The 14,094-nt window shown below is 34.9% G+C and overlaps 1 protein-coding gene across 4 annotated transcripts in view; it reads left to right on the plus strand.

The window, feature by feature from the left end:
* MIPOL1 (mirror-image polydactyly 1) overlaps positions 1–14,094 on the plus strand; it is a 470,789-nt gene that overhangs the window by 427,935 nt on the left and 28,760 nt on the right. The window lies entirely within an intron of this gene.

Consider the following 14,094-nt stretch of genomic DNA (forward strand, 5'->3'; position numbering starts at 1 on the left):
TAGTAAGTGTCTGAGTCTTGATTTGAACTCAAGTCGTCCTGCCTATAGGTCCAGCACTCTACTCAACTGCCTGGGTAGAAAAGCAACTCAACTTCATCAGTAGCCCTGGAAACACCTTATAGGATTATTTAACCCCTTACCCCCCACCCCCCAGTTTATAATGGAAGAGCCAACAATCAAAAAAAAGTGGTTTGGTTTTGTTTTTGTTTTTTACTCTCCTGGCTTAGAGGTGAATTTGATGAAGCCAAGCTGACTTACGACTTTGCAGTATGTTACATGAACCTATGAAAGCAGGTAGATTGGTACTAACTAATTAAAATTGTGTTGTTCTGTTAAGATATGAGACACTTCATTGCAAACATTTTAAATCCACCTTTTTACATGTAAAACTGCATTTGTTTGCTTGAGATAATTTTCTTTACATTTATATTTGAAACAAAATAATTGTGTAGTCCTTTGATCTTATTGAAAGCTAATGTAACAAAAGGATGGCTCTTTCTAATTGACATATCTTTAACAACAGGAGTTTTTTTCAGAAGCTGAAAGATCATGAATCTTAACTGATCCTTTTTTATATGCCACTAATAATATCACATTAACAAATTATAAAGGGACAAATCACTTTTAACACCAAAGGCATACTTGGTTTCCTGAATGATTTCTTCATTTTTACATTATTAATAATACTAATTAACTGTAAGATTTTTGCTTTCTTATTTATTAGAGTTTAAGCCATCCATGAGTCTAAATTATCCATTTGTATCTACACTTATCATGCTTCCCTGTAATTTGTATTTATATTATGACCCCAGATCCAGGCAAACTTGCCGTCTGGACACATAAAGCAGGCTTGGGCACTGTATGCTTCCTTAATCTCTTCTACTAGGTTGCCTTGAACTGTCTGATTTGTGTTTAAGTGTCGGAAGTATTTTTCAAATTTAAAGGTTGTGTTCATCAACCACAGAAGCCAGAAAGCCCTGAGGTCCATTCATTAAGGATAGGTGACTATGAAAGCTCTGTTCCAGATTTCCAAAAATAGCAATGAGTTGATCAAAAGTAAAATCCTTTACCAATACGTGTGTGTTGAGAGGGCAGCGTAAATAGTGCTAGAATTTACTTTCCCTTGGTCCAGGACTAAAATTGGCTATTGTTCTACAATTTATGCAGTATTTCGCTTTAGATGCTCAATTATTGCAAATAAATAACATAAAAAGGAAAAGTTTACAAATGAAGACACATATAACTAATATGAAGAAAAATATTTGTATTAATAAAATTCTTATTAACAAAGGAAAGGGATAATGTTTTATCAAATCTCTATTGAATGTGGTTTGAAAGATTAGAATAGAAATTAAATACAAATGAATGAAATAGAACAAATTAAAGGGATTTGAGAAACTCTATGCCACAATGGAAAGAGAAGACTAGGCCTAGAGTCAGGCCTAGATTTGAATCCTGACTCTAACAAAGAACAGCTCTGTGAGCCTGGAAAAATCACTTCATTTCTTTGACCCTCACATTCCTCATCTGTAAAATGGGGATGATTATACACTATCTCACTACCAGGATGGTTATTAGGAGGGTATTTTGTGTACCTTAAAGTTCTATATAAATGTGAGCTATTAAATACACTCAGACAATAGAATGTTTTGTTTAATCTTCAGGGGTTTTTTTTTTTGGTTTGTTTTTGGGTGGGCAATGGGGGTTAAGTGACTTGCCCAGGGTCACATCTTTTACTTTCTTAAAGAAATGTACATAACCCCCAAATCATATTGTGTGCATCATAATTGTGTTAGATGCAATAGGTTGTTTTTAATTTATTCTGATTACTTGCAGTCTAATCTAACTTAAATAACTAAATGTCTTTCTTAACAACAGTCAGTTATTGATCACTTGTAATTGCCATATGCTGACCAAACTAAGCTTTGGATTTGTTGTTAATTCGTGTTGTTGTTGTTCAGTCATTTGTCAGTTGTGTCTAACACTTTGTGACCCCATTTGGGGTTTTCTTAGCAAAGATACTGGAGTGGTTTATTATTTCATTCTCCAGCTCATTTTACAAATGAGGAAACTGAGGCAAACAAGGTTAAGTGACGTGCCCAGCATTACAAGCTAATAAATGTCTAAGGTCAGATTTGAGCTCAGAAAGATAAGTCTTTCTGATTCCAGGCCCAGAACTCTATCTGCTGCCCCACCTAGCTGTCTAATGTGTACTTCCCTGGATGAGTTGGGTATGCCTGCTTCACAGATTTTTAGAAGATGGTTATTCTTGAACCCTATTTTAAAGACCAAATTAGGAAGAATACTAGTATCCATCACATATCATTCAACAAATATTGAGTGCCTACCATGTGCAAGGCATTGTTCTTGGTGCCATAGTAAATACTTACAAAGCAACTACCTTACCATGTCATTGTACTAGATGCTGTTGTGTAAAAATAATTTGGAAGGGAATAATGCATTCCCTTCCAAATAGGAGCTTACATTCCAAAGTTAGAGAACATAGTAAGAGAGGTGACAAGGAAACATGTGCTAGCCTAGCTTTCAAAGAAGAAACTTTATATCTTTTATTAAGTTTGAGTTTAAATTATGTAAAGGCAAGCTAAGAATAATATTATTTGATTTAGTTGGAAATGAGCAATGAGCTGGGGAATAGCATGAAATAGAACTAGAATGTACAGAAAATATTCAGATTGGGCTCCATTTTTATTTAGTATTTGATTGCCAGTTCTACCCCCAAAACAACTTACTATCTTCATAGGAAGCTATGACATTTTAACTAACTGTTCCCCCCTCCCCATCCATTCCTTTCCATTCCACTATTGTTCAGGCTCTTTCACTGAGCTCCCCTTTGACCTCTGCCCCTCTAGCATTCACCAGCTTTTCTCTTCTAATCTGTCAACTTCCTTTATCAGCTCTAATCTAATTACACATAAAAAATGTGGAAACTTTTGTGAATATAGACAAATCTCCTTGTCTTTAATAACCATAAAATTTTGCATTTACATAATGATTTCCCCCCAGAGAGCCCAAAGCATTATATATGTATATACATATATATATATGTTCTCATTTTTTTCTTTACCGTATACCTGGAAGGAGAAATTCTGCACAATTGTTATTATCCATGTCAGCATCGGTCTTATGGGCAGATAGAATGATCATTCATTCAATTGATGTGGTATCATAGGAAAGGTACCTGCTGTTCAAAAATGCCTCCCTAATCAAGCATACTGCCTGAAATTATTTTGGGTTAAACACTCCAAATAATCCTGTTTTTAAAAGCACATAACCTTGGTAGAATAGCACATTCAATCACTGACATGTTAGTATGACTGAGTTCCTCCTCCCCCAAAGCCCTGCCCCACTCATCCTTCTCCTCTCTTATAGAAGGGATGACTTTAACACCTCTTCCACAAGAATTATTGTGAGAGTGCTAGGTATGTAGGTGTTATGTAAGGGGAAAGAATGAATATTGAAAGGTAAGAGAAAGAAGCAATAAAGAGTCTATAAGAGAAATTTAATGTTTAAAATTTTACCTAGGGCCATGCCTGATCCTTATTTTACTGATGGGGAATAGTCACAAAATTAATTAATTATTCATAGAGGAACATACAGGGATACAAACCCAGATCTCCCAAATTATATTTGCTAATTGGCAAGGAATATGATCTTTTGTTTATTTCTGTATGTGTCTCCTTGTGGCCTGAAGCAGTTGTTTTCTAAATGATTTTTATGTATCAATCTATTTGTTTTTCTTTCCTCCTATTTTAAGTATTGAAATTGCACAAGGCACGCTATATAGCTAGGTTAACAAAGCTAGGGTAATATGTATTAACAAATAGAGTTATAGATACAAAGAGACTTTAAGGATCATATGTGTCCATGTCTCTCTTTGTTGTTAGCATGGTACCTAAACCATCATAAATAGAGACCTTTCTGGTTGTAAACAAAACAAAAAAATCTCCCAGAAGAAAATTACCAAGTTCCTTTGATAATGCTTTAAAACTAGCTACAAATCTCATATTTACTAAATTCTGCAACTTAGTAACATTTCCTGTTATCTGATCTCAATGCATATGGAAAAAACTGTCTCTATCCTTCATAGAATATTGATTCATGTTTGGAGACTTTTTTTATTCTTCTTTCCTAAACTAAATAGTCCCAAAGGTTTTAATCTTTCTCACAGGTCCTAGTTTAATTAGATCTTTGGTCACTTCACTAAATCCTTTTTGGAGTAAAGTCACTGTTATGGTAGAACACTTTTAGTATGAGCTATATTATCACTGATCAGAATCAAACTATGTAAATAAAGACCTTTTTCTTTTTTCTTTTTCTTTCTTTGAAGTATAGATGCATTTCAAATAGAACAATCCAAACAGAGTATACAAAGTTTTTCACATCTGGTTATTTTTTTTTTGGTTCCATTTTGAGGGAAAGTCACTTAAAATCTGCCTTAGTTTTTAACATTTTAAAAATTTAAAACACCAAATAAATACCTTCAAGAATACAAAAAATATCAAAGGCCAGGGCAAATTCTTTCAATTGATGGCTTTCAAAATTGTTAGTTCCTTTATGAAATATAGGTCATTCTACATCTTTAAAAATAAATAACTGAAAGGAAAGCTAACAATCCATTCCCTGTCTCACAGCCAAATAATGATTTGTGTAAAATACTTGAGGTTACAAAGAAATTGTGAATTCTTGGCTTGGTTTCCCTGCTGATGAGTAAGAACTGCATATATATTTCCTTTAGAAGTGTCAGGAGAGTCACCATAGTGTCACACAAGGGTTCTCAGCTCAGAGCAAACAGCCTTTCCACAAACTCCACTGCTTAATCTGTTTGCAGGTTGAATTATAAGATAGGGGTGGATGACTCTGGGTTCTGGGAAGGCGAACAGAGCGTTTCCACACTTTCTTGACAAAAAGAGTATGCTATTGTCATCAAAGACTTTACCCAACTGTTTAATTTTGTTCCTGGCACTTGGGCCTGATGTTAGCTATAACCAAACTTAACTGACTAAAACTTATACCCCAGTTGTTAGATGTATCTAATTCAATGAAATTGTTCCCACCATGTCAGCATCTTTCCACCAAAATCAGTTTCCACATTTCAGTTCCAATTCCTATGTTCCTACTTCACATTCAGATTATGAGTAATCAAAGGATAACAAGATTGTAGCCCTAGAGCTGGAAGGGCACTTACAAGCCATCCAATCCAGGCCCTTCATTTTGTGTATGAAGAAGCTGAAGCCCAGAGACATTCCATGTCACATCTAAGATCACAGAGGTAGTTAATTGACCAGGGCAGAATTTAAACTGAAGTCCTCTGGCTGCAGATCTGTTCTTTTCCATGTCTCTCATCTAAGACCTGACTTTTAGGAGATAGTCAATAAATGCTTGATTCCTAGATGGATTGAAGAGTAAAATTTTATCAATTGTCGACCTAAACACAAGATTTTTCTAACCAAAATTTAGAAGATTTTCACATTTTTGCTGTGCTTTATTATATTATTGGGGAAGAAAAGGTGAGAGGGTGAATCAAAATATTTCTTGAAACTCTCCTTCAATATGGCTCTTATGTTTATGATACTTAGAAGTACTGTGAAATAGGGAATTTATGTTGACTTGTAGTCAAATTGTCTTTTCATTTGCAATAAGGAAGGAGTGAGTTTAAAAAAAATTAAGTGCTTATCATGTGCAAACCACTGAAGATACAAATACAAAACAATCCCTGCCCTCAAGAAGCCTATACTCTGATAGCAGGATACCATACACTTTGGGGTTATGGCCCTGGAGCAGTGTTTTGGTTTGAAAAGTTATAGGAATGCTGAATAGAGTTGTAGCAGAGTAGAATGATGTTTTTCCAGTAACAATAGCAATATTTATGTGATTATGGCTTCAGAGGAAGGGCTGAGGTGGTCAGGGAAGATTGTGACAGGATTGCCAAAGTGTAGAACGAAGCATAAAACTGCCCTAGACGTGGTATACCACGTGGGTTGCAAAAACACGTGTGCAAATTTTCCAAAAACATTGAGCTTCAAAATGCACCTCCTATATCCAAGGCTACAGTATAGATCAGACCTCCTATATCTAGTTTTATTTTGTATAATTTGTAATCATACATCTGTAACATAAGTAAACAGATCCTTGTGTGTTTAGAAGATGGGCTTGAATACCTTCTATGTAGCCAATACAAAATAGCATCTTAACATATTAGATTTGCTTTCTTGGACACATGATATGCTTTTTTGCAAAGGTGTTTAAATATAGATTTCAATAATAGATCAAACAAATCCTGTCTATTAGGCCTGTGAATTGCAATATGTGCTTTTTAAAAAAATTACCTAAATACATATTTAGTTTGTGAAATCCAAGTCTTTTTCAACTCTGTCAGGCAAGTATGTATTTTATAAAAATTATCAATACCTGTGCATATTTGCACAGTGGATCACTACTCTCCTGTACTAGGTACATAAGGTAGATTTCTTTAGCAGCAGCCTATACTGTACACAGAGATACCTGCCAGGCTTTGAAGACAAATAATTACTGTGCTCATTTACTTTTTTAAAAAGCAAAGTATTTGGGCTGACACAGTGACCTACTGGGAATGTTCTGCTTTTACATATGGAAGAAACAGTTTCACTTCTCTGGCTAGTCCCTTGCTTTTAGTGGAGGATTAGTGTACAGTTATTACCTTTGGGATCTAACCCAGAATTTGAGTAGGGCCAATAGAGCTGCCAGCTAGAAACTCAAAGAGGAAGGAGAATCTGTGCTATCCTCTTCAAAGTCTCTGATAATATTGTGATGTGATCTTCAAAATTCATAGAAGCAGGGAAGAAGAGGTAAAACACAGCTATTTGGACTCTAGACCCTCTTGCCAACATGTTTGTTTATAAAAGCTGCCTTTCAATGGATTATCTAGAGTTGGGCTAGTTCACATTCCTGCACAATCTTATAGTTCAAGAACACTTTAGCTAATGAGGAAAGAAGAAAGGGAATATGAGAAGGGCAGAAGGCAGAATTTGGTATCAGCGTTAGGTAATAGAGGACAAATTTTGATTATATTCTATTTGTATCCAGGGCTACAGTATAGATCAGACCTCAGGCTCTTGTTGTCTTAGGGAAATTTCAAAAGACTGGGATTTGATGGAAGGAAAAATAAGAATTATAAAAATATTCTTGTGGAACAGAGTGCCAAGTAGGTACATGGGCAAACAAGGGAGAAAAGAATTCAATACTAGCTGATCTTGGCATAATCTTATGGCTCTCCCTCTGTCTTTCTGTCTCCCTCAGTCTCTGTCTCTCACTCTGTCTATTTCTCTCTCTCTCACTCTTTCCCTCAGACCCCCTTCCTCTCCCTTTCTCTTCCACCCCTTTTTTAATCTCTTATCCTGTCCTTTTTTCTTCTTTTCTTCTTCAATATGGTTATTGAGTATCTACCATATGCAAGACTCTGTTAGGTCCTTTTATGATAGAATATTCTGACATGATTCTTGTTGCTTATCAAGTCTTGTCTTGGGCAAACATATGCTCTTAAGAGTCTAAGACAAAGGTAATTTTCATTTAAATCAGAACCTGGAAGGCCATTATGAGCCTTCCATGAGCAGAAATTTTTGTAGGCTATAGACATTTATAGCTTCTTTCTTTATGTACCCCTATGTAAGATTCAATTCAAGTCACATGGACTAATAAATGAGTTCTGAACCAATAACCTTTAGCCCTGAATAGCCATGTTCAACTATTTCAGTGTTTCCTTATTTCTGAGTATATCAATTTTACCCATCCTTGTAGAAATGAAGACTTAGTCTACCTTCAGCTAAATGAATGTTTATAAAATGGTTTGAGATCCTTGGAAAAAAAGTAAGGAAAAATATGAGCCATTATAAAGGTTATATGTGACTCATTAGCATTCTTACTTAGATTTGCCCCTCCTTCCCACACTTTATTTCTCACCTAACACTTCCAAACTGGGAATGCATGCATTTTTCCTCAAGCAGTTATGTGTCCTAGTTAAATATCTGATATAGCAAGCTTCTACTTACATATTTAAACTAATAGGACATTTTGCAGTCAAAGTTCCTTTAGCTAGTACAAATTTTACATCCCAAAGCTAAATGAATAAAACCTAAACTCAGAAGTAAATGTAATTGAATGTACAATATGTAACTTGTCCACCTAACACACCCCATGGCTGTGTTGGGAACTTAATAAATCCTTGTTGATTATTATAATGAATTCATTAAAACTGTGCCCATTAGAGGTTAGCATCTTTAACAGGGTTTAAAAGGTATTTGCCTGTTCTTTCCTTGCCTTTTTTTCTTCCTTTATCCAGATGAAGGCTGTACATATAGTTCATAACCAATTCAACAGAAGCAGTTCTGTACAATTCTCTCAGAACAATTATTAACAATAGCTTTTGTTTTCACGTCACCTTCATTTCTTAATGTGTTCCTCCCTAGTCCCCTGACCAGAGAACCATCTTCAATAGCAAAGCATAAGAAAACTGGGGGGGGGGGGGGGCGGGGATCAGTTCATCACGACTAGCTAGTAAAGAAACTAAGTGTGACAGCGTATGAAGTGATCTGCACTTCTGGAAAAGTAGGAAGGAAGGTATATTTTTTCTTCTGATCTTTAGGGCTAAGCGTGATCATTATACTTATACTGTGTTTAGTTTTATCTGTCTATTTCCATTGTGATAATCATTGCATATATTGTTTTCTTAACTCTACTTATTTCCCCTTGCATCAGTTCATATGTCTTTGTATGCTTCTCTGAATTCTCCATATTAATTAGTTCTTAAGGAACAAGTAATATTCCTTTGAAAATCTGTTTAGTCATTCTGCACGTGATGGACATCTATTTTTTCTCCTGTTCTCTGCTACTACAAAACTGCTGCTATAAATATTTTGCTATGTGTGAAGTCTTTCCTTCTCATCTACATGGGATACTGTGTTCCAGTTCTTAATAAAAATACAAATGAAGAATTATAGCAAATGGGGTTTACTGGGTTATTTCTACAAAGCAAAAGTGATCATTTAAAAGAGTGATTTGCTTAATAGCATTATTGAAACCTGTTGAGCTTTAATAAGACTCTAAAAATACTCTCTGACTTTGTCATGAAAACTCGTGCTACTTGAAGTGTCAGTGTTTGTGAGCTGATTTAATACACACGATAATATAAGGGCAGAGAAAAAATAGATTTCTCTTTATGCTTGCATTTGATATATAATACATTTCAGAGTTATACAGAGAGCACATAAGCATATCCAATATTTAAAATTCTTCCCCAAAACCAAACTAATCTGCTCCCCTGGCTGAGTTGTGTGCATTTCACATCAGTATCCCAAGACATTCACTACTGACTAGAGGGTCTAATCTTCCCTAGAATGGTCAGAGCAGCACAGTTCAAGAAGAATGAATCTCTGTATAATCACACCACAATGTGAGGTGACCCCTCAGCCAGAAGACTGACCAGAAACACATATGGGCTTTAGTCAGATGCTCTGATGCCCCCCCACTTTTAACATAGCTCTGAGAAAAATGTGACTTAGACCCAATAGTGATTCTTGAGTATAGCTGGCAAAGGAAACCATGAGGAGAAGAAAATTTAACACATTGGTGTAAGAGCGTCCACTTCATTGATGCAATCTGAGGGGAATGCCTAATGACTGGAAGAATCAAACTTGGCAATGAAAACACAAAGCCCTTTTCATCAATTCAAATGCAGACTCCAAAGCTGCAGATGGTCACCTCCAGCCTTGCCTATTCAGTGTGGGGTTTTATAAAATGGCACTTTGGTGAATACTAATAGATCAAAACAAAGATTTAATAACATAAAGATGTGGTGTTCCTTTTTAAATGAGTATACAGGTCAGTGTGTCAGAAAAGGATAAAATAAGTATCTTTTATATGTAGGTCTAAAGTCTTTTTGATATTTTCAACAACCAAAATGAGATCTGTAGTGTGCAGATTGAATGCTACAGAGAACAATTTACTTTGTGAAAGGGAGACCAAAACCAGGATTCAAGCTTATGCTGACAGATTTGTCATTTCTACATAGTGTCTCTCAATTCATAGTATATTATTTAGATCCCTTAATATTTTCTTAAAGTTAACATTATAAGCTACATATTTTCTGCCCTTCTCAAGAAGGAGCCAAACTAATTAAAGATAAAGACATAAATATGATTTAAAAGATACCAGCAGAAGAAATCCTTTTTGTAATATTTGTCTCTTTGAAGAATGGGGAAATTTACTAGAATTTGGGAATTTTTTATTTTAAAGTTTGTTGATTTTAAACTTGGGAATTAAATTTTGGCTATTTCATGCCAGTTTCAAAAAATCTTAGGAGGCCATAATAACTTGGTCATTTTAAGAGGTACTAAGTTTGCATTTGAGTTATTTCTTAAATTTATATTACTGTTTTAAACAAAACAAAGGAATTATTGGAGATGCTGTTTTTGACCTGAACCTATTCTACCCCTCTAAACAAAGGAAGTTTTGTTTTAAGAAAGAATTTTTCACTGGATTCTATAGGATGAACATATCTTTCTTACTTCAAATAGCTGTAACTTATCATGGCTTTTAATAGGCAATGTATAACCATTTCCTATTATTCAAATAAATTATTTTGGATTGGAAGTTAAATAGAAGGAAATATGCTACAGAAAGAACACTAGTTCTTTAGGAATTAGGAACACTAGTTCCAAATAATTTATCACATCTATTTCTTCTTATCACCTCTTCTTTGTTGACCTACATTTCTTCTCATCTGTAAAACAGGACTTTTAATACTTTCAAGAATCAAATCAAATTAACTTGTGAATGCTTTGAAAACAATTAATCAATCAATAAGTATTTATGAAGTGCTGGTCAGGAGCTTAGCACTGCTACAGAGAATGAAACAATCTCCATAAACCAGAAGTTTACATAATAAAGAAGACAAGTACTTATAGGCAGCTAGATGGTGAAGTGGATGGAGTGCTGGGCCTGACTTCAGGAAGACCTGAGTTCAGTATTAGGTGTGGCCCTGGGCAAGTCATTTCACATCTGTTTGCCTGATTCCTCATCTGTAAAATGGGGATAATATCTCTTGGGATTGTGTGAAGATCAAGTGAGATAATAACTGTAAAGCACTTAGCAGCAGTGCCTGGCACATAGTAAGCACTATATAAATGATAACTATAATTTTTAATAATCATTATTGTTATATAAATATATATGGCATAAATATAAAGCAAATAAATGCAAATTTGTTTGCCCTTTAAAACTAGCTGAATATAAATATAGTTACTATAAAAACAGAGTAAAGGTAGTTAAACTATCCCCAGGTATTTTGGGAAGGAGAGCACTGACAGTTGAGGAGATCAAAAGAATAAAGTACTATGTAAATTTAAATTATCTTTATTAATTTTTTTCTTGAAGAACACTATTAAGAACATCGATTAAAAAGAGTTAGCATAGCTTCCTCAAGAACAGCTCATGCCAATCTAAGTCCATTTCCTTTTCTGACAGAGCTACAAGACTAGATTATAGGGGGAATACAGTAAATATGGTTTAGCTAAATTTGGCAAAGCTGTCAATAAATTTCTCATTCTTGTAGAAACATGGAGAAATGAAATAAATTACATAACAACTAGATGAATTTGTAACTATTTAGTCATTAATTACTTGAAGTCATTTTGGAAGGTAGAGTGCACCAGAGATCTTGTGCTTGACCCTGTTATGCTTAACATTTTTATTAATGACTTGGATAAAACCCTACATAGCATGCTTATCAAATTTTCAGATGACACGAAGCTAGGAGGGAGAACTAACACAATAGATGACAAAATATGGTTTCATAAAGATCTTGATAGTCTGGAACATTGACCTGAATCCATAAAATTGATTTTAATAGAAATAAATGTAAAGTCTTACCCTCAGGTTCAAAAAAATTATTTCATAAGGATAGGATGGTTAGAAATCCATATATTTGAAAAAAATCTGGGATATTGAGTGGACTGTACACTCAATATGAGCGAACAGTATGATACAGCTGCCTAAAGAAGCTAATGTGAGATTAGAACGCATACCTTCCAGGAATAGATTGATAAACTGGAAAGCATCTAGAAGAGTACACCAGGATGATAAAGGACCTCACATTCATGAGATAGGAGAATCACTCTAAGCAACTGGGTATGTTTATCCTGAAGAAAAGAAGATGAGGAAGAGAGGAAGGAAGGCATGGTAACTGTCTTCAAATGTTTGGAGGCTGTCATTTGAATTTGAGATTATATTTATTATGTTTGACTCCAAAGGGCAGAACCAGGATCAGTGAGTGCAAGTTGCCAAGAGGCAGAATGAACTACCTCTTTAGGTAGGCTTACCCCTGAATGGAGGCCTTCAAGCAAAGTCTGGATGACTATTTGTAAGATGTGTTGAAATACGGATTTTTATTCAGATACTTCTTAAACTAGATGGTCTCCAAGGGCCCTTCCAACTCTAATATTCTGTGATTCCGATTTCAGAATGGAAATTAGTAATTATTTTTAAAGAACTAATGAAGAAAGCATGAAGAAAGAGATTTGTGACTCAATACACTTTCTAGGTGTGTCATTGGGTAAAGAGGGAGGTTAACATGACATACTAATTAATGCAAAGTCCCTCATTTTATCCATCCATCCATTCACTCAGCAAACATTTATTGATCACCTTCATTATGAAAGGACTCTGCTAGGTTCTCAAGAAAATACACAAAAACCATGGTCTCTGCCTTCAAGGAGTTTACTTTTAGTCATATTAGCCTATTAGGTTATCTATCATATCTTTGGTTCCAGGCAACAATACTTATAGTCTCAGAAACCTGACAGTAATGAAGCTTGTGAAAGAAAAAAAAAAGTTGACCCATTGAATAGTTATTAATAACTGCATTTTGATTCAAATTGCATTTGACTTTGATTAACCCTAAAACATAATATTTCAATACTTCAGCAGCCCATAATGTCATCATTTTAATCCTCTGGCAGTCACAAGTCCCTCCCTCTATACTTTAGTAGACCAACTTTGGGAGTTACTGTGGCTGAGAAACAGATTCCTCATTGGTCATTCTCTTACTGTTAAATCTCTTTAAACTTTGGATGGTCCTTGGACATAGTCATTTGGTAAGCCTGTACTCAAAAGCCTTTTTACTTTGGCAGAAACTGCCAGAGCTTTCAGTCTTCTGTCAGTCTTTGAGAGCCCAAGGAAATCTCTGTATAACAAAGAGACCTTGCAGTTTGGACTTTGTTCGAAGATAAAATACAAAAGATATCCTAATAGGCTAATGTGAGTGAAAGTAAATTCCATGAAAGCAGAGACTATGCTTTTTTGTGTATATTTCCCTAAGAATTTATCACAGTCCTTTCACAATGAAGGTGGTTAATAATGGATGGATTGATGGAAGAAAAGAGAGACTTTGCATTGTTATGTCTTGTTAACCTCCCTCTTGAGAATTTATTCAGTGACACACCTAGAAACTGTATTGAGTCACAAACCTCTTTCTTCATTCTTTCTGTAATAACTTAGCTATGCTTTAAAGCTTGCAAAGCACTTTGGTTATATTGTCTTATTTAATGCTCAGAACAACCCTGTGTGTTAACTACTATAGTTGTCATTACCCCCATTTTACAGTTGAAGAAACTGAGGTCGATAGAGGTTAAGTCACACAAAATTTGATTCCAGGTGTCCCCAGCTGCAAGTCAATTATTCTATTTACTGTACATTTCCCTCTTGGAAAAAAGTTATTTGGGGCCCCACAGTGGCCCCAAACATTCATGTTCTCACCTTCTTTCCATTTTTCTTTTTTGTTCTCTGTTAGGAATGGTTATGTATGTGTCTGTATGTGTGTATGTTTTAAAAGTGTTGATGGTCATTTCAAAACCATGTTAATTCAAAAGTGCTCTTCCCCCTTTTTATAGAATCCAGAATTTCTAATAAGGTTAACAAGATTTTTTTTTAATCTTCATGTTCACAAAATGTATTGAACCATCCTGCTAATAATAAGTGGCATAACTTTTCTTAGATTTTTAACTTGTCACATTACATCCTCATTTCAGGACAGCAAACACTTGC

This window comes from Phascolarctos cinereus, unplaced genomic scaffold, assembly GCF_003287225.1.
Source record: "Phascolarctos cinereus isolate Bilbo 61053 unplaced genomic scaffold, phaCin_HiC Scaffold_2;HRSCAF=192, whole genome shotgun sequence".
Taxonomy (NCBI): Eukaryota; Metazoa; Chordata; class Mammalia; order Diprotodontia; family Phascolarctidae; genus Phascolarctos; species Phascolarctos cinereus.